The 21,298-nt window shown below is 38.4% G+C and overlaps 1 protein-coding gene across 4 annotated transcripts in view; it reads right to left on the bottom strand.

The window, feature by feature from the left end:
- Positions 1-21,298, bottom strand: part of ZBTB20 (zinc finger and BTB domain containing 20) — a 523,160-nt gene that overhangs the window by 274,268 nt on the left and 227,594 nt on the right. For all 4 annotated transcript variants that reach the window (XM_072398416.1, XM_072398417.1, XM_072398415.1 and 1 more), the window contains one exon: positions 1,937-2,014. The gene's annotated coding sequence lies outside the window, so the exon portion shown is untranslated. The remainder of the gene's footprint in view (positions 1-1,936; positions 2,015-21,298) is intronic.

The raw sequence follows: 21,298 nt of genomic DNA, 5'->3' as shown, positions 1-21,298 counted from the left end.
CCGGCATCTTGTGTTCCGCCGGCCGGCATCTTGTGATCAGCTGGCCCGGCGGTCCCGCTGGCACCCGACGAAGGCGCCCGACGCTGGAGAGATCGGCGGACGATGAACGATGGAGGACGACGCTGGATGAGCACAGGGGGACCAGGTAAGTGAAAAATCTCGGGCTTAACCATCCTTGCAATTTTTTTTTGCCCGAGTGAAGGTCGGGCTTAACTGCAAGGAGGTTAAAGTTTCTGCTTTATCCTTCTGAAAAACAAAGGGACAATAAAATATAAGCAAACACTATTTTGTTGATTCTTGACCTGCAAGCTGGCTCCCGGCTACAACTTCTATCAAGCCTATATCTTGTGATGTTTGTTTTCTCCTCTCTTGTCTACTGATTTCCTACAAAATCCATGATAAGCCACGTTAAACGGAACTTTCACTAAGGAAAAAAAATTCAGTGACCTAGGGGGAAAAGCCCTCGATCTATCCACAAACCAGCCCAGCATGTCCCGTCCTGTCTTGGCTTCTCTCTTTTTTTCACGGGCCTATTGTTCTGTCTAATGCCGCCATCTTCTTTATTCCGGGGTTCTTCTTCATGCCACCTGATCTCGCACTGCACAGGAGTGAGATCAGGTGACATGTCCAAATTGTTTTTAAAAAGGACCGATCTCACTGTGTATTTGTGAGATTGAGCACTTTTTTGTTTTTAGAGGAAAGCCCCTTGATGATACATGCCCGATCTTAGGCATACGCAAAAGGAGCACCCACAGGCTTCTGGGATATGTGACGCAAGTATTCTAGGAGGCTGTAGGTTTCCCCTTAAGTCTTTAGCGCAACAGCAGTAGAGATAGAGAGGGGAACTCCCCAAAAAAAGTTTTAAAAAACTTTTTAAAAAGTTTAACATTATTTTCCAATATGTGAAAGAGATATTTTTAAAAATATGATATAACTAGAAGCGGCTTCTAGTCAAGACTTTATGTAGTCTGTTACCTGTCAGTTGCAATGAGATTAATATATATTAAAAATCTTCGGGGGTTGGGCTGTAGTAGTAACATGCCCCCTACAATGAAATTAAATTATAATAATATAAATATTTAAGATAAAATTGATAAAATTATGTCTTGCTTTCACTTATATTTGTAAGGTGTCACACAATTATGTGGCTGCTTATCTCTGAAAGAAAAAAGCCACATTTATCTATCACCCCAAACTCTCTATTACTTTTTTTTATCTTAATGTTTCTTTATCATTATTTATCTAGCTATGATGAAAGCAACATCCATAAAGCCAGAACCCCCATAAACAAGTCAGTTTCTACATTTATGTTGACATTTTAACATTTCAAGCAAAAGTAAAGAATTCTTCCAAAAAGTTGTAGTAAGTGCCCGTAATAAATATATCCTTCCCAACCTAACAGTGCTGCCCTCAGAATATATCTGTTTTTGTTTCATACATAATTACCTTTCTTGAACATTCAGGTGGGTTGAAAACAACATTTCTAAAAATGGAATATTGGGGCTTTAATCGGCGTACATCATACAGCCATGGAAAACGCAAGTTGGCATTAACGACGAAAGGTGCAAAGGACTCTGGGAGCTCACTAACAATGTGCTTTCATCTTGCCTTTGTACAGACATCTTTGTAACAATGGTAATGTCACTGGGTGCAGCGAAACATTGCCCCCCGACAATGAAGCCTGGAGAATATATGGAGTATGTCGCTTTATATTTTCTGTACAAACAAACATAAAGTAGCACAAACAGCAAACAAAGACTCCGTGTCTCTCTTTTAACAGAGTCAAATATTTTAGAGAAATTACAAGAATGTCTGTTTGCTCATGTAACAACACAAGGTCACTTTTCTTCACCTACTTCCAATTACTAAATTCTTTGTTTCATGCACACTAATAACGATGTTGAGAAGAACAAAAGGTAAGGTCGCGGGTACTTACCAGGCTGACGAGCAGTTTTATCGCTCTGTTTTGTTAAGGTGCAGCGATTTTCAGTATCCGAACGTAACTCCAGGCAGTCTGAAAAGAAGCAGGTTAAAATATCTCTCCGTTATAATTGGTATTTCAGATTTAATTAAAAATTAAACTTTCATAATGTTTCACCATCCAAAGCAAGGCACTATCAGTCAAGCGTGACTTTTTTTTTTTTGGTGACAAAAAAAAAAAAGCTCTTTTAGAATATATTTTATAATGAAAGAGGTGGGAGGAGGGGGAGAGATACAAAAGGACACAATGAACACGCTAAAGAAAATTTTGAAACAAAAGGAAAAAATGTAGATGATATTTTCGGCCTAATTCCAGAAAGATCTTGATATTTCCATAAGAATGGAGACTGGGGTGGTGAAATGTACTAGAGCAAAACAAAGTGAATAGATACATATTATCTGATAGGATATTATAGAATACCAGGTATCCCAATATAAGGGCACCTGTTGCCAAGGGAAGGAGGGACATATAGACCAAACATAGAAAAAAAATCATATTTCACTATCATCTCAAGATGTTAACAAAAATGGGTGAATATCTCCTGCTTTGTTGTTGATAGTGAAACTGACTAAAAGTGAAAAACATTTCTTGACAACAATGGTAAAAATGTTGTGCACCCCTGATTATAACACCTATCTATGCTTGATGGACATTCCATTCCAATACATGGTTGGGGGTTAGCAAGTAGTTCCTAACCTCCATTCCCAGTTCTTTATTTGTGGCTGAAACAAACTCTTCTGGTAGGATTTTCTGCAAGATTTTGGATGATCTCTGTGTAAATTTGTGCCTATTTGGTCAGGTGTTGATGTCAAATGAAACGCTCAGGTGCACAATCAGCATTCCGGCGCATGCTAAGCGTGTTCAGTAGGGATGAGGCCAGGGCTCTGTGCAGGACACTCGAGTTCCTTCACACCAGACTGGTCACCCTATATTTTTATGAATTTGGTTTTGCACACTGGGGCAAAGGTATGCTGAACGAGAAACGGTTCTCCCCAATTTTGAAAATGACTTAGACATGAAAAATGATTTTGTATGCTGCAGCATTAACAGAACCCTTCGCTAGCAACATCCTAAAAAATGTGGAGGGGTGCCCCCACACATTTGGCCATATACTGTAGATGTGATAGTCAGGAGTCCACAAGCTTTGTATTTATAATATACTAGTCATTAAAGTTTTAGGTTTCACAGAGTTATAGACAAAGGAATCATGACCTAAAGCAAACCACTGCTTTACCCTGCATAAGCAAAGCACAGATTCAATTTAAAGATGACATTATCATTCCTGACATATTTTGTTAAAGACCCGTGTGCCTGAGACCAGCATTCCTCTTTAGGGAAAGAAGTTTTTTTTTTTTTTTTTGAAAACTCCATTAATTGTGCAATGTGATCTGTAATAGCCAAGGGGGTAGCTATAAATCGATCCAGCATATGTAGGCTCGTAGGCCCATAACGCCCTCTTCGTGGAAGATACTGATCAGCTCTGTATTACTGAAATGTTCCTTTCAGCTCTCGGGCTGCCCAGCCTGGTGTCATCTCTCACAGCTCAAATTCTATCCAGCAAACAACATTATGGAAGCATTAAGAGAACAGAATCTCGTTACTGCTACCCAGGCAACATTCTAGCTGCCGTTCCGGCCTCCGCCAACCGCGGGTTCAAGAAGTGCAATAAACAGAAAATTAGCCATGTAGTAACACCTTGTGCTCCGTTTCAACAGTCGCTCCATCATTTAATATGTGTTTAATAGCACTGTGTTTAAGGTGTCTATATTGCCATTGTAAACAGTTACACAGCCAGCCTGGGATTCATTGCTCAGTGCCAATAAAAGAAGACGAGAGGAGAAAGAAATGTCGATAAAACAGTGAATTTCACCTTTGTGGATTCCCAAATCCTGGCCAATTAGACAAGTTTCATATCTTTTGCTCTGTTTATTGTATTGTCTTATAGCTGAACTCCAGGAAGATATAAAAAAACACAGATGAATGCAGTTAGACATAATTAACTGCATTTGATAAGTGTAGATAGTTGAGTACCTGAATTTGACTTTGTATCAGCCTCTTGTAGTTCCCTGTATAGCAGCACTCATACTTAAGGAATGAGCTATAGGAGCCAATCAGCTGCATGCACATGTGCAGAAAATAAAAATGCTGACCGGAAAAAAGAACACTATGGCCGGGGAGGTGAACTGCTGCTGCTCCTTCACTATCCAATAAAACAAACTTCCTTCCCTTTTCTCTACAGTAAAGAGGAAAATCAACAACCACTAATGCAAACTCTTCAGCAAGTTGTAAATCAGTTATGTTGGTTTTGGATACCTTAGGAAAAGTTTTTTTTTCTCTGTGTCACCTGTAGGGCACTGAAAGGGATGTAAGCAGCAGTAAAAACTTAACAGAAGTTCTAACTTTATTAATCTTTTGTGGGTTTAGAGCTTTAACTTCTATATTAGAATCTCTCAATGGCGTGCAGTGATGTACTTGTGTAGCACCGATAAATACAATAGAAAATCTCTGTATGGACAACACATTTGGAGGTTATTTATACTTCAAAAGTAATTAAAATGTTTCAAGAATTTACTATTGTATGAATATGGGACCGGCCATTGTTGAATTGTTACAGAAAGTGCAGACATATTAGGTCCCCCGACAGCTTATTGTGACGCCTGCTCATGATGATTTTGTAGCCTTGGAAAAAGGACCACCAATTTCCAAAATAAAAAATCCTTGTTCACTGGAGGTTTTACATGCATTTTTTAGTTTTAAAATATTCCAGATAAAACTGAAAATAAATCTCTGTGTAGTAGAGTATAATAGCCAATTTGCTTCAGGATAATACTTTACCAAGTCACTTATTACTACTACGCTGTGGAGATCCTGGAAAGCTTCTGGTTTTGATGCCAGAACACCCTCGTTACTGTTTCTCCAAGATCATCAAGACAATTCCACATTGCGCTGGATGTTTGAATGTGATCGGTGATGGAGGATGGAGAAAGAAGAAGTAGACACTACTCCTAGGTTTCCAGAAGTACATTCTGAATATCGTCTAATCGGTGGATAACAAACACCTTCACATTAGACTAGCAGTGCCGTGCACACTCTGGATCACATGTGTAACATGAAGTTAATGCGGCAGGGTGTCAGGGACAAAAAAACTCAAAGCAATGAAATTGGCCACCCAACAGAAGACAAAGATGTGAGACCTTGATGAGGTGATAGTAAAGACAGGGGTATTAGCAGAATTAAGCAAATGTATTAATTTTAGATTTTTTTTAATGCCCTTTTCTAATACAGAGACAACCATGATAATCATATGATCAGACTGGCTACTGGTCAACTACTATAAGCCTCAGCGGCACCATAATGTGATGAGATGAAGAAGTCATCATGGTCCCATTTAGCTCCACAAGAAACAACCATTATAAAAATAAGATTTTACTTTTGAACAGAAATCTGTAGCAGTCGATGCACACACAAGACTTTGCTAGAGGAGTAAATTATGCAAGAAAAATGATTTATTCAATGTGTACCTTTACCTATATATGCATACCCAGTTTTCTCGCCAACCCCTTTTTAGCTGGGCATACCACTTGGCATTTTTCAGTAACCATTCGGCTGTTGTTGGGTGGTTACTGAAAAGTTGGGTCACAATACAAGGCAAGCCACCCGTCCACAACTTCTCCCCACCCAGCCAAATTATGGACCCATGTCCTCTTTGTATTTATTACAATTTTAAGCCCCAGAACTTTCTATTTTAAGATGCAAATCTTCATCAGCACCTGTTCTAGTTACTGTACAAACTATGGTTTTGTTAAAGCTTGGTGGGTCCACTTTTGGCTCAGATCCTTATGCTTACAATGGTTGGTGTTTTCCTAAATTCATGCTGCTCTCAGGTTTCTGGAGGTAAAACAAGCCAATGTATGGTGATGTGAATTACGACTGAATATGAATGAAAAATGCAGATGTGGCTTACAATCTAAAATTATGCTTTTTCTTTTTTGTGCCTGGCCTGGAGTTTCTTTAAACACAACCAGTGAGTTACGAGCAAATCAAATCAAGTCATCAAGAAAAATGATGAGGTTTGTTTTTCTTGTATGTGAGACGTCTCTGCTCCCACAGGTGGGGGAGTCACTGTGACACTGCCGGCCCAGCAAGAAGCATCTCGGTATCCTGTGTGAAACTTCAATTAAAGTTTTACAGTTCAGCGGGGATTTCAGTCTAATCAGCTTCACCTCTGGTGGGGTATTACCAGTCATAAAACTTGATGCTTCCTCTATCAATGATTTTAACCCTGGTGATGTGTAAAGGGACAGAGTCGCACAGTTTATCAATCCTGCAAAACACAACAGCAATATACAAATGCCCAACTTTTATTGTCAAACATTATACGCAAGAGGCTCTCACCATTCCTACTTCATCTACAAAGGAACAGATAGACTATAGAGCTCTCCTAGGTACTTATAAGAGGTGCCCCTCAGGACACTACATTGTCATTAAATTTACTTGCAGAACCTTCTTGCCAGCCTAACACTTTGAGGTTGATTTACTAAAGAACTATAGGTTGTTCACCTAGCAAAGTGAATTATTCCAATGCATATTTTACCTTGTTTGGTAAATTAGAAGCTCTGCTGACTCCAGCCATCCAATCATGTGCATTCTGTTGTTTTTGTTTTTTTTTTTTTAAGATCTCCTTGCACATTAGTTGGTATTTTTGGCAAAGTGGATTTTTACTACATTCACTAAACTAAGTTCTGCCTTGCAAGATAATAATTCACCCTGGTAAGTGAATACAGTATGAATACTATTAGTATATCAGCTCGTTTATGTCACCTACTGCTTTGCTGTTGTAAATCTTAGCCATGTAGGGTGCACATATACCCACAAACTTTTCCTGTTTGCAACTTCCCACTTGAATTCCAGGTCCTTCACCATCCTGATCAGATAGATATAAGTGGCCTCAATTGTGACATTTTCTGAATTGTTATAATAGTATTGGATCTTCAAATAACAATTATATTTGTGTCCTAATATCAGATGGCCTTTTTATTGGTATAGATGCATGCATGTGCAAAAGTAAATCATAAGACTGTGAGTTCCTTTGAGAAACAGGTACTGATATGACTATGGACTCCTAGTAGCTCCCTTGTACATATTGTGAATCTGGCAAGTGTGGAAAGACAAGTAAAAGACTTTGAAAGGGTTCTGGAGGTAAGAAGAGGAAGATAAATTAAAAGATACCTGTATACAATGAGCAGTTCTATGGTAAAGAGTGAATAGATTTGGTCATAAGAGTTGAGTGTCCCCAAGGAAATATTATCAGTGGTGGCTGTGTGGCTCCTTATAGGCCACACATTGTGGATCTGGTAAGAACATTGGCAGGTGAATACAAGACTTGGTTGATGGGTAAATTAACCTCCCTGGCCGTATGATTATTTTAGCATTTTTAAATGTCAAATCAGTACATTTGACATTTAAAAATACTTCTAATTTTAAGTTCCCACCGCTACTGCCCCCTAACACACTCCGCCCGCACACACACGCGTTGCATGTGCCACCGGCATCTGCATCCCCTAGCTTTGCGTCTCCAACGTTCACATGCCGGGATATGAGGCCAGAGAAGGCATATGCCAGGCATCGCCAACGGGGCACAGATGCCAGCCAAGCATCACCAAGTGGTCACAGATGCCGGGCCGCCATCACTGGAGGACGCCGCAAGCTCATGAGGACCAGGTAAGCCCTCAATTCAACCCCGAGTGTGGCAGGGGGTTACCACTTTTTGCAATGAAATTTAACCCTGAGCCTCACTCGGTAATACCACCAGGGGAGTAAAGGATAACTGCACAAAGTATGGACATATTACATAGATAAGACACACTTCTGTGCCATACCTACAACTTGTAACACAAATGGAAAAGTAAATCATTTCACGAGTGGGTGTTACAGCTATAAAAGAAACATGTTTCATTGTATACAATATACAAGATTATCTTAAAGTGGTTAATCCTGTTATTTAAATTAGTGTCAAACAAATTTCAGCCCAACTTAAACAAACACTACTTAGGGTATGTTACAGAAAGAGAAGGTACCCATTCATATACAAGATGATGGCTGTCATTTATCCCAACTGTGTGGTCTGCATGATAATATGGAGAAAATTAAATATAAAGACATGAAAAGGAAATTGTCTCACGTATGAACCATATACAAACAATCATAAACAATATCCAAAATACAATATTTTTCACTCTAGCAGCCCTTTAAGACATATTACCCTAACCAGCTGCCATCACCAGTGACTCAGAAGGTAGGATTATTATTTTACATGGAGGAAAGAAAGGACTCCACCTACTACCATTATATACATTAGTAGACTAACAGAGGGTTCCAATCTTGGCTCTTGACAATGGTGTTCCATCCTGTCTGGTTTTTGTAAATCAAGCTGTGTTGATGGCATATACACAACACAAGCAGCAATATTAATTATGCATCTGGACTGTAGCTATTATAAAGAGTCCTTTGTTCTTCACTGTGCTCCATGTCAACCTGTTTACGACCTTTATCTCCCCTTGTGTGTTGCTACTATTTCTTGTTTGGGTTACAAAGATCTTTTTTATGAGTGCCGCTAATATGAAGCTGGATGACCTGTATGATGAAGAGGTGTTTAAATAGCCAGGCTGTCATCAAAGCGAATTGAAGATGACCTACGTGAAGACCTCAAAGGGCTAAGATGCTATTAAACTGGCAGTTTTAGATATGAAATAGAAGAAGTAAAAGGACCCAAGTCAGTGTTAAAGGGACACTATTATCCAAATACAGCAAATGAACTTTTTAAACCTGCTAGAAAAGTCAGTCTTTATGCAGAGCAAAAACAAGCCTGATTGTTTCTGAGTTTCCATGCTATCTTTGTCACCAGAGATGGTCACATTTCTTCTCCCATCTGGTTAGCCAGTTCTAAGGGTTGTGTAGCAGAAGTGGTTTCTCACAGAGGTTACTGGAACCACACTGGTAAAATGGTTTTCTACACACAACAATGCCAATGTGGATCAGAGGTTAGCACTCTGGCCTTGGCAGCTCTAGGTCCTTGATCTCAATCTCTATCTATCTATGCACTATCTGCATAGAGATTGCAGGTTCTCCCAGTGTTTGTGTGAGTTTCCTCTAAGTACTTTGATTTCTTCCCCCATTCCAAAACCATGGAGTTAGGTCCCCCCACCCCATTGACCTTAGACTGTGTTAATGACTGTGAGCCTTTTTGAGGGACAGCTAGTGACATGGACTTTATACAGCGCTGCCTAATATGTCAGTGCTATATAAATACTAGAGAATTGTAGTTGTTGTAGGCAGGTTTATACCTGAGTTTGAATCAAGGGATCCTGCATGGCTGGCACCTTGTAACGGCTCAGTCACTCCCACTTCAATGCTGGTTCATAAAGAACTAGCGTCTGCACATTTGACAACTAATGTAAGAGGTAAAAGTACCACTTATCACCACCCCTATTCACACCAGCCGGGTGACGCTGCATGTATCAACTCCCCAGAGGCATTGGTTCCCTGGCATGAGGAAGTGGCAAATGCACTGCAACCTCATGGCCAATGTGAACATAGCCTTAGTATAACCATACTGCTTTATCACATTATTTTGATTTGACCATACAATTTGTCATCTTTGGCTGTCATTTAGGAAGCAAATATTTATATATTTATTTCTTTACATATACACATGCTATGGAATAAACACATTTAAGCATTGTCTGCCACTTTAATGTGTACTTCTTTGATTATACGTTGCATTAATGTATGGCTCCACGCTTGAAGCTATGTGCATTCATCTTGTATATACTTATGCATTAGATAAACAATTGCTGGGGCCGCAGGACATTAATTAATGATGGTGACAGAATGATTATAATTACAGGATACAATTACAAAGGAAGAAAGACATAAATTAAGTGTATTTGTCCTATACATAATTAGTAGACGAGGTTCTTATTCAAAAGGTGAGTCAGTGCTTTGTACACCCTTTTCACACCCATATGATAACACATCAACAGCTTAAATTAATGAACCCAATATCTGATGATCACATGGAGGAACATTTTACAGCATGGTGTCTTTTTCTTGCTAATTGCTGCAGACATTTTATTTAATATTTATTTTTTATTTGTATTTGAACTGTGAGAATCAACAAAGTCTTTAAAGTGCTTCCATATGAATGCTACTTCACCAAAAATATTAATATACAATCACTTGGAAAGGCTGTTGTATAAGATAATGAAATAAAATGTTTAATTGTATATTAAAAGGGACCTGAATGCTAAAAGTGAAAAATTGTTATTGTATAAGAAACATTTAGAAATGTTAATTGTGCTGTAGATGCAGAAACCTATCAACTTGAATCTTTTAAAATTCAAAAGAGCAGCAGCTCTCCAAATGCCATACTCTTTGTCCCACTTCAAAGAGTAAGCCAATTATGAGGAGAAACCTAATTCTTCGGATAACTTTTGTTTGTTTAGGACCAGAATTGGGACAGCTATTGTCTTAACACCTAAACATCCCAACTACATACTGGCACAACCACACTACATACTCTGCAAACCTGAAGATGATGACTTTACATCACTCACTGGGATCACTAGCCAATTAGTTATTGGTGCCAGGATTTTAGTACAGTTGTGTTTTGGTGCAGATTTAGCTCTGTTTTGTTACAAAGGTCCCTGTGTTTTTGTATTATGTATATATTTAGTGTTTGTATTATGCAGATGTTAGAGATATCACTGCTATGCTTACATGGTGATATCTTGGTTTACAAATGCATTTTGGTGCGCATGAAGCGGACCATGTGGTTATTAAAGAATATATTTACATGACAATCTCCATGCCTATGTTTATCTTTAATATTATTTCCTATAGGTTTCCTTATCATCTAGGTATGTTTGAGTCTGGTTGTTCAACAATGGTAATATACTTGAGAAAACTTTCTGCAATGAGATGAAATAAAAACAGCATATCACCCTCTAACACCTTGAGCCTAAAAGTAGAACTAAAATCCAACAGAGTGAATTTGCTTTACTATAGGGATATCTAGAAATGGTATTTGTATCTAACAATTCCCTAAAAGATCAAAGTTTCATGAAGGATTTCTCCACTTAATAGCTGGCCAAACCTTTGCAAAAGCTCTTTTTGGAGCTATTCATCTCACACCAGCATTCTATGGTCCATTGCCAAACCTTCCTTTAAGCCTGGGGATTTACGGAAGACTCATTGGAGGTGCAGCATCCTGATGGACTGGGACTACAATACAGGGTGGTTGGCACAAGACTGGTCTCCACTGGTAGGACTGGTGGATCAGGTAGGACATTATTGCAGTAAGGGAGAGGCAATGTTCCTTCTGCAATAGGCACTCCTGCACAGCTCTGGCGTTGGGTGCCAGGATACCTTGGGTTTCCATGGCCTTGCAAGGACTGAATAGAGTTCCCACACAGGCATGTAGGAGTTACTTCACCCAGTCTACCCAATAAAGATGGCCAAAGATTGTATCTAAGAAGAAAAGAAGAAAGGAGACGGTGCTGCCTTGTTGGAACAAGGAAAGAGGAGTATAGCATGTTTAGCTCTGCTTTACGCAGCTGCACATAGGCAAAGTTTCATAATGGATTACTGCACACATTTAAGTGATAATGCACATGCTTCTAGTATTTAGTTATCTCAAAATTCAGCTTTAATCAGACCCTTATTTTAATGTATTCTCCTTCTTTACTAACACAGAGCAACCTTTTTTACATAGCTTGTGCCCCACAGATCCTGTGTGTGCTGTTTATGTAACACCAGAGCCTGTTGGCCGCCTTGACGAGAAATTCACCCGATATGTTATATTCACAGAGTGAAGTCAGGAATCTGCTCTCTCCTTTGATGTTTTGTGCGTGTTGACGGTAGCAGGAAGCAGCATTGGACACAAACAGTACTTATGTACTAAGCTGTTTCTTAACTCTGCATGCTACAGAAAGTCCCACTGTGTTAAGTAGGGATCCAGAAACAGCTCTCAAGCACATTAGCCCATTATGCTGGCTCTTTTCATATTATGTCTTTAATGCTAATGAAACGTTCTCAGTGTCATGTTTATGCAGAAATACGCGGCGAGAACATTTTGCCAATCATTTTTTCCTTTTAAACTTTCTATAACGGGCCCACTCCTGAGAGCCGCTGAAAGCAGGAGACCCGCGTGCAGTTCTTGATACGGGAGAAAAATACCTAACAAGATAGACTATAAAGGCCTGTATGAATAAATCCCATACAAAGCTGACACTATTGGTGGCGATATTTCCTGATGGATTCCTCCAACTGGCCTATTTGAAAACTAGGGTTTTGTTAAAGTATAGAATTATTTACAGTTTGTGTATAAAGCATATTCAGGCCATAAGGAAAGCCTGATGGGGTTTAGAGTTAATATTACAGGGAGAGTTTCCTTGCTGGCTAGGGAACTGCCTGAGGTGACACACAATGCCTCAGGGCTGTGGCTAGGATAATAGAGATACCACTGAACTTGATGCAAAACTTGACAGGTGTTTAGCTGGAGTTAACATCACTGGGGTGTATGTACTGCGGATGGCAATGAGAAAAATGGTGCATTTCATTTTAGGAAAGTTTGTAATAAATAGATGAGAAAAAACAGAAAAGAATAGAAGTAAGGCATGCAGTTCACAGAATTATATGGGGAACCCTTTAATAGTTTTCTTCATTATTATAGTGGCACTTTAGGAATTACACACACGTATACATATATATATATAATTATCCCAGTTTTGTCACCCTAAAGACTGGGTAAAGATGAGCTTAAATAGGCTTTAGAGCTCTGTACAAATTGTGGTGCACTCGGCTAAAAGGGGCTGAGGAGAACACTGACTAAACTTCCTGGGCCCTTCTCCCCCATGTCCAAAGTTTCCAGCAAACTCTTTTTATCAGGGACTGATAGTAAAGCACCCCTTGTATACCTTGATGGCAGCCCTGCTGACGTGCATATACTATGGAAAAACAAAAATTAGTAATAAAGCCCTGTTCCAGTTGTACTTTTTAGGCAGTTGCATAATATTTTTCCTCTTGGACAAAAAAGATTACAGCTGATATACCACAAAATGTTAACACCCCATAACTCTATTCGCCCCTTAGTACACTTTTGTCCCCAGAGGTACTGAGACCGATACACAACTGGCCAATAATTTCAGCTACGACACTTTGGCCCTAGGGCACAAATACCGCATTATTGGAAGGATGCCAGGGAGCCCTAGGTAAAATGCTGGCTTCAAATGGTAAAGGAAAACTGAAATATGGAGGAGGGCTACCACAATTTACGTGATACTTCCTCACGGTTCACTTGACATCTAGGCCTCTTGAATCCTATTCAAAGATAATACTCAATATCTTGAAATACTCAGTCAAGATTAGAATACCTGCCTTTATTCTACTTTACTTAAGTGACTTCTCACGTGGGGTCATGGAAGACCCGAGTTCCTTCATACTGTTACTCCAGACATGTGTTTGATGAATTGTTTGTTATTCCTCTACTGTTGCATTCCGAGTTTTTCATGCATATTACTGATTGTATGGTATACGTGTACTCTTAATGTTGTATTTTTGTTTTTTATTTGCACTTATTGTCCCCTTGTCTCTACTCCGGTAAACCTACCCTCCCTTTTCTAACCTCCCTCCCAAACTTTTGTAATTTCTTCATATGCACTTTTCTACTAAATGTGGATTGTCATATGCCTCAGGACTTTACTTTGATATCGCCTTTTACTTACTCATTGTTTCAAATTCATTTTGATTTCATATCTGTATACTGTTAACAGTCATGGAAACTTGAAACCTGTCTTATTGTTTGTATTTCTGTTTACTTTGTTTTCTGAAAAAAAAACCTTTAATAACTAAAAAAAACACCCCACAACTAATCATTGGCACCTAAAATAAAAACCTAAATCTTAAAAAGAATGTCAGGAGATGAGGTTTAAACCATAGGAATAAAGATAACCTAGTTTACCAGTTTTCTACTTGGTACAGCTTGGTCTGCATGTAAAATGTGTGAAATTCTATAAAAAGGAATTCATATAGTGAATTCTAGTATATCAGGCAATCTCACAGTTCAAGTATGCAATATATTGCACAGTGGAGGTTTAATTTTGTTAGAAACACTGTGCAACAGGTTTTGAAAAGTATCCTGGACTTCACAAGTATTTTGCTTTATATAATTTGTGCATCAGTTTTTATCCAAAAAGTATTCAGGCAAACGCAGCCTACAGTCTACATTCTTTAGGCTAGCCAATTTGATCTCAACTTTTGTTTGATTTTTTATTTAAAATAATAAAAAATATGAACAATCCAATATTATTACTAAACAACCAAAAAAGTTGAAAATTAATGGCAGCAATTTCTCTTTGTAAAATTCAAAACATTTTCCTAGTGAATGTATACTTGCATTACAAATTTCAATTATAATAAAAATCAAAAGCTGGTTAGGAAATTATGAAGTTGTCCAATAACACAAATGAGTGCTTGGCCATCATTACATTCCTACCGCAGGTCAAACTTTAAAATGGACCTACAGTCCCACTTTGAAAAACTGGTGATCAGGCTGTAAGAGACAGCTAATATCCCTCTGCAATCTTTGTTTTTACCCACCCAGGTGTCAAGTTCTACTGAGCTGCGCACCTCGGGTTTGTTGCCTGAGATACTTGCACATACTGGGAATGTATTTATTACTATCATTATTATTATTACACAGTATTTATGTAGCACTGACATATTATGTATCACTGTACAAAGTCCATTGTCATGTCAACAGCTGTCCCTCAAAGGGGCTCACAATCCAATGTCCCTACCATAAGGTTGAGTTACGTCATACTGGCCTAGCCAAATTTGGCTTAAAGATCAATTTAAGAAAAAGAAAAGGGAATGAAGATGGTGGAGCCCTGCAACAGAATGGGAACAGGTGAGTACTGTGGGTTTAGTTCCATTAAATGAATACACACATCTGATCCAATTGCCTGTACAATTGCATGGATTGCATACAGAGGCTACAAAATATGTTACTGTAGCTGAAGACTATTTAGAAATGTAAAGATTTCTCACTTTCTTTCAACTTTTCTGAATAACTGACCCTAAAATACTCGTTTCATTAGAAAACGCTGCCACTGTTGAACTCTCCATTCAGCAGGAATTAATTGACACACGGTGTATGTGACAAATATTTTGCTCTATGTGTAATTCCATGCAACACAAAACATGTCAAGGCCTCACCTGTGTCGCTCTGCTGTGTCTGTGCAAAGCTTCCAGGAAGTACATTTCAAGTATACACTTCCCGGGAACGGATCTAAATAAAACAATAGATTTTTGAACTCTGAATATGCTTTTAGATGAATGTGGGTCACCATTTCATTAACAGAGACTACTGTTGTAGCTAGTCAATGTATACCATATTGTAAAGGTGGATTATATTTTCCAGATCCAGATTATAAAGTGGAGACAATAATAATAATAATAGTAATAAGAATAATATTAATAATAAGACAGTGGAACCTCAGACTGTTTTAAAGTATTACATTTCTAGCTATGATGACTGACTAATCTTTACTACATCCCACAGATGCGTGACTTTTTTTCCTTTAACTATAAAAATAGTAATTGTAGTGGTCAGGGTAAGAAAATGTTGGGTTAGTGTAGAAATTCCTGTGAATAATCACATTCCAGTAAAATGAATAGTCTTGATGGTTATATCAGTACGGTGCACAGCCTGGAAGTGTGACTCAGGGTGAAAAGAATGGAAGAAACTTCTTCTGAACCTCCTATATGTAACATTATTCAATACATTAGATAATGAAACTAACCAAAATCCCTTTCAATAGTAAAAATGTATTTCTTTGCGTTGAAAAAAGACATAGAACACAAAGCAGAAACATTCACTATAAGCCAAGAAATGAAATACACACTTATAGTACACATGTGAACCTTTTAGCTTGCCAATTATTGTATTTTTACTGAGACAATTTTGCGAGTGACACACTGCAGGGTAACACCGCTGCTTCTTGTCATATCTTCCTGTGACACCAGAACACTTTGGGATAATGGATGAGCACCATCACTCTTCTCTTTGTGTTTTTATTAAAATCAGTGAGCTTCCTAAACACCACCACCTAAAACATGTTACATTGCAGGTAGTGAGACACTGATTAAAGTCTTGCAGCTCTAAAAGTCCTGTCCTTGTTATGTTATAAAAAGTTGTAAAAAGTAACAAGAAAGAAAGATTTAATGCATTTATTCAAATAGCAATTAATTTTCATTTAATCATTTTATAAATATATTCCTGGATATCCAATTCATTAAATATGCTATGAACTAATATAAAGTGGTGCTGATATTTTATTTATATTTTAACTTTGGAGCTAGTATAAAAATGTGCTAAATTTATATGGATCCAACTAGTTTACTTTTCGCGTTCCTTGTATGTTGAAGAGGACCTGTACTATAGAAGCTGTGCCAATAAAAGACAAACAGAAGGCAAATGACTAGTCACTAGTGTTGAATATGGTCTCCCTGCAACTGAGATTTCTTAATTACTATGCCTTGTTCTGTATTTTGTATTTATGTGGATCTGCCTGTCACAGAACAGGAGGAGGCTTTGTTTCTTCCCTCAGCAGATAAGGTGGAGGAAGCAGATATCACAGAATAAATAGGGCAAGGAGACCCTTGCATTGCAGATTTTCAGGTACAGCTTTCTTTCAGCAAGGAGAACAATGAAAACCTCAGTTGTAACTTCATTAAAATCCTTTTTTCTTAATCCCAATATGGTGAGGTCAGCAGTCAGAGGCAACAGTGCCTAAGATATTATCACAATGCAGATATAAAGCCATGAGGCTACAGAACAGGACTGCCTAGGTAAAGGAAGCCCCCTTCGATTTCAGGAATAATTCAAGATAAAAGGTACTGCTTTGGTGAAATTACTGGGTGAAATCTATCAAACACCAAGCCTTTATTTTCTGAGTTTAGGTCTACTTTAGGAAAAATATAGACACTTTATGATAATTAAAGCCCAAATAACACTACAGTATAACTTTGCTAAATACATTCCAGTTACATTAAATCAAATTCCAAGAAGTGATCTTTGCTCTGCTAGAATATTTGTTTTATATAAGGAAGCTTTGGTCTTTTTGTGGGACACCTCTTGCAGAAACAGAACTCCCCAATTAGCAGGAGCATGCATTATTTACTTGCATTCATATAGCACTGACATATTATGCAGCACTTTACAAAGTCCATGGTTATGTCACCAACTGTCCCCTCAAAGGGGCTCTTAATTTAATGTTCGTATCATAGACTTATGTCAATAATACGGTCTATGGTTAATTTTAAAGGGAAGCCAATTTACCTAATTTTGGGATATGGAAGGAATCCGGAGTGCCCAGGGGAAACCAATGCAAACACAGGAATAACATACAAACTCCTTGCACATAGTGTCCTGGCTGAGATCCAAACCTGGGACCCAGTGTTGGACTCTCAAGAGTGCTAGTCACTGAGCCAACCCAGCTGCCTTTGATGAGCGGTGGTCTGTAAGTCTGACTCAACCAGGGACATACTGCCCAGACTTACAGAAAGACTGCTGTTCCCATACAAGGCTCGATCAAAAAAATAAATAAATAACTCAAGGGGATTGTTAATTTATCACATTTCTGCAGTTTGCATTTGGGTTCATTCTAAATAGCACCCCAATGCACCTGCTCCAGTGTACCACCCTGAATTGCATGGCAACACATTATAGTGCATTGCAGTTTGCTCCAAAAATAGTACCAGTCTTATTTTAGATTGCCCACTGTCCATTTGAAAGGGAATGCACAGTATATGTGTGAATAAATACATTTGTTCACATAGGGCTATAAACGGAACCTAAAAATGTCTCAGAAGTGGATAAAAAAAAGAATGGGTTTGAGTTCATACCAGGGACAACTGGGATGGCCGCTCAGTACACTGGGATATATTCAAGTGACTGCAGGGGCCCACTACTGTCCTAAAAGAAGAATAGTACAGTGCCATGTGTCACGGACTCATCTTCCTTTTAGCAGGCACGTCGTGAAAGCAGTTCAAGGCTGCTGCTATTGTAAACAAGGGTGAACCTGACTTTGAGGACAAGTCATCTATGTACTGTCCCATCTTGATATATCCGTGCCTTCTCTATACAATATACAAGAACACTCTTTGAAAACACACAGAGGGGCCTGGAATTTGCCTCTTAGCTGGGATAATAATAAACGTCTGCTGGTGACTCAGAGTCTTAGATCCAAATTTACATTCCCAATCTGGCTAAAAGATTTTAAGTTAAACAATTTTATAAAAAAAATGCAATAAACAACATTTATATCACCGCCAATGGCATTTGTTTCCACTACGCCTGTGCTAAATATTTTACAATACTGTCCTTGTGTTCTATTCTCCAGAGCGCGGTTCCAAAAAACGCAAATGTACGGCATCTCATGAAATGTCAGCTAAACCACGGGAATACCGAGCCCAGCAACAAGTTTCTATGTTTTTAATATTCTGTATGTTCTGGAAATATTATAATCTTGTCCTGTTTGGACTCAGAAGGCCATATTTATAGTGTCCATTATAGACCAAGGTGTTTTCAGATCTCTAAATTGGGCAAGCACAATTTCCACTTGACAAGTTATTCTTTTTATTCATCGTTTGGTATTGTTTTTCATTTTAATTTTTGGGTCCCATCTAGGCAATGCAGTGTCGGAGTGCCAACATCTTAAAGACAACCACACTAAATCTAAAATTTGTCTTTTCTCTTGTGTTTAATATGCTACAGATGTATCTAGACCTTCATCAATTTTTAACCTGAAGTGAATCAGCTCCAACAAAACTAAACTTCAAAAAAAAAAAAAAAAAGGGTGCAGTACCACCCCCCTAAAGTTTTGATAGCCGTGAGGATCAACACTGAATAGGAGTCTGAATAAAGAACTGAATATAAAAAGCCTCCTGGTCACGCATCTCGGGAGGTAGTTTTTCCACTAAGGGGAAGGAGATGGCAATCTCATCCATACACAGTGAGATTGGCTCTCATTTTTCACCTTTATAGCGGGCTACATAACCCGATCTCACACTTGCACAGTGCAAGATTAGGTGACGTAGCAAGAAGGCCAGAAGAGAAGAATGAAGATGGTGCCACACGGCGCTACAAAGAATTCTGTATGACGTGGGACCAGATCGAGGGAGGGTCCAGCATCTTCTGCGGGATTAAAGGTAAGTGTGATTTTTTTTTAATTTTCACTCCATCAATTTGAAACTTGATGTTCAAAAAGCTCATATAGATGTGAAAGTCACGTGTCCACAAATTTGCAAAGGCAAAGCTACATCCTTATTATTGCAAGAAAAATGTGCATAGCGACAGCCTCTGATGAATTGTTCTGTTGGAGCAGGGATTGTTGCTATTGAAAGTTACATATTGTATAATGAGAAAGCATACTGGACACCTAGCTGAAGACCTGTCTGCTCAAATATTAATATTTTTATCCTTTAAAAACACAGGAACATTCCCAGGACATGCATTTTAATGGGGAAAAACATTACTGGTAGGTCTGTTTATGGAAAACCAGGGACAACTATAACCCCTTTCATTCTGGATTTGTAAAGGAAGAAATAACAAGTGCACATGTTCCGGTAAAAAGGTCCTTCTGCGTTTTGGACTATATCTCATTAATTTTTAAAAACACATAACAGGCTTAAAATGTCTAATTATTTTAATATATTTGTTTAAACTGAAAAAAATCATATTTTAAAATTAACATGAATAAATGCCCCCTTTTCCTTCCATGGGACAGAATATTGTTCACACGCAAAGAGATTGTGGCTCAGTGACGTGATTGTTCAATGTTATGAATTATTGAGGAGATGATGGTATCAGCGTCCTCGGTCCTCACTGTCTGCCAAAACACATAAGTACCGAGAGCAATTTATGCCCCCGCCATGGTGCTATGCTCCAAGACTGATATAAATCTGAACTTGAGGATGGCTGGTGAGCCTTTCATTCTATACATTTGCTGACAATTTGTAAACTTATTATCATTGGAGACTAAAAGAAAAATATATTATTGCATGATAACAAGTTAAAGTCGCATTATCTATTAGCAGCAGCCTGGGCTATACCAAACTGATAAACCTAACCTCCACCAGACCCTCAACCAGCCCACAAAAGATAATCCCAAACAATCAATCTACCTTTATCATTGAATGCCACCTAAAATTTAGCCCAAAATGTAACATTAATTTTCCCTTTTATCACCTGAATTTAGCTTTACTGTTAGGGTATCCATGATCCATGGTCAAATCACTAGCTGTACCTCATGTGGGCTCACAATCTAATGTCTTTATCATAGTCATATATCATTATTACAGTCTAAGGCCAGTGTGGGGGGAAGCCAATTAACCTAAATGCATGTTTTTGGGAGGAAACCAGAGTACCTGGAATAAACCAACAAAAACACCGGGAGAATATGCAAACTCTGTGAAGATAGTGTCCTGTTTGAGATTCCAACCTGGAACCTAGTGGTGAGTGCTACCGTACCTCTGGGCCGCCAGGCTGCCCCAAACATTTTACCTCCGGTTAGAGTAGGGAATGGTTAGACGCTCTGTGAGTTACAACACTCTTTGTGCTCTGTTGGGGAAATATTTTATTCACTTCAATGAAGAGTAAATGGAAATCCTGTTCAAGAGACATTTTATAAGACACCAAAACTTGTGTTGCCAAATTCGGTCACATCTACAGAGAATGTCATTAGGAGATGCTTTTTGTGTGTAACATCAAGACAAGCCCAGTTGGTCAAGATCAGCAAATTTACATTGATCATACATGTATTACTATTATTATAATACATGATTTCTATTTTACCAAATTTTGGAGTAGTTTTTGGCCCAGCCATATAGTCTATGCACCCTTGAAATGACCATTACGGGAGTCCCATTTTGATGGTTTATGTTTTACTTTTTATTATGAACAGCAAAACCCCAAGAAGGAACATAACACAATTAGGAACAATAGCCAGATGATATTGCACGTAAAGTAATATTTGGATGTACAAATATCTCTTGTTGTGCATTGGCCCTTTAGAATATCTATTAAAAGTCTAAGGGTCACCATAGACCCGTGTTTCTCAACACGGCTTCCATGGAAGCCTAGGGTTGCTCCAAGGGTTTTTAAGGTTTTTCCTTGAGTAAGAGAATGTTGTGCCTCTCAGGTCAGTTACCGCTGAAACCAATGATCTTTTTGGCTATATGTAACAGTGACATTCT

Source organism: Pyxicephalus adspersus, chromosome 1 (genome assembly GCF_032062135.1).
Source record: "Pyxicephalus adspersus chromosome 1, UCB_Pads_2.0, whole genome shotgun sequence".
Taxonomy (NCBI): domain Eukaryota; kingdom Metazoa; phylum Chordata; class Amphibia; order Anura; family Pyxicephalidae; genus Pyxicephalus; species Pyxicephalus adspersus.
This window is presented reverse-complemented; position numbering and strand designations above follow the sequence as displayed.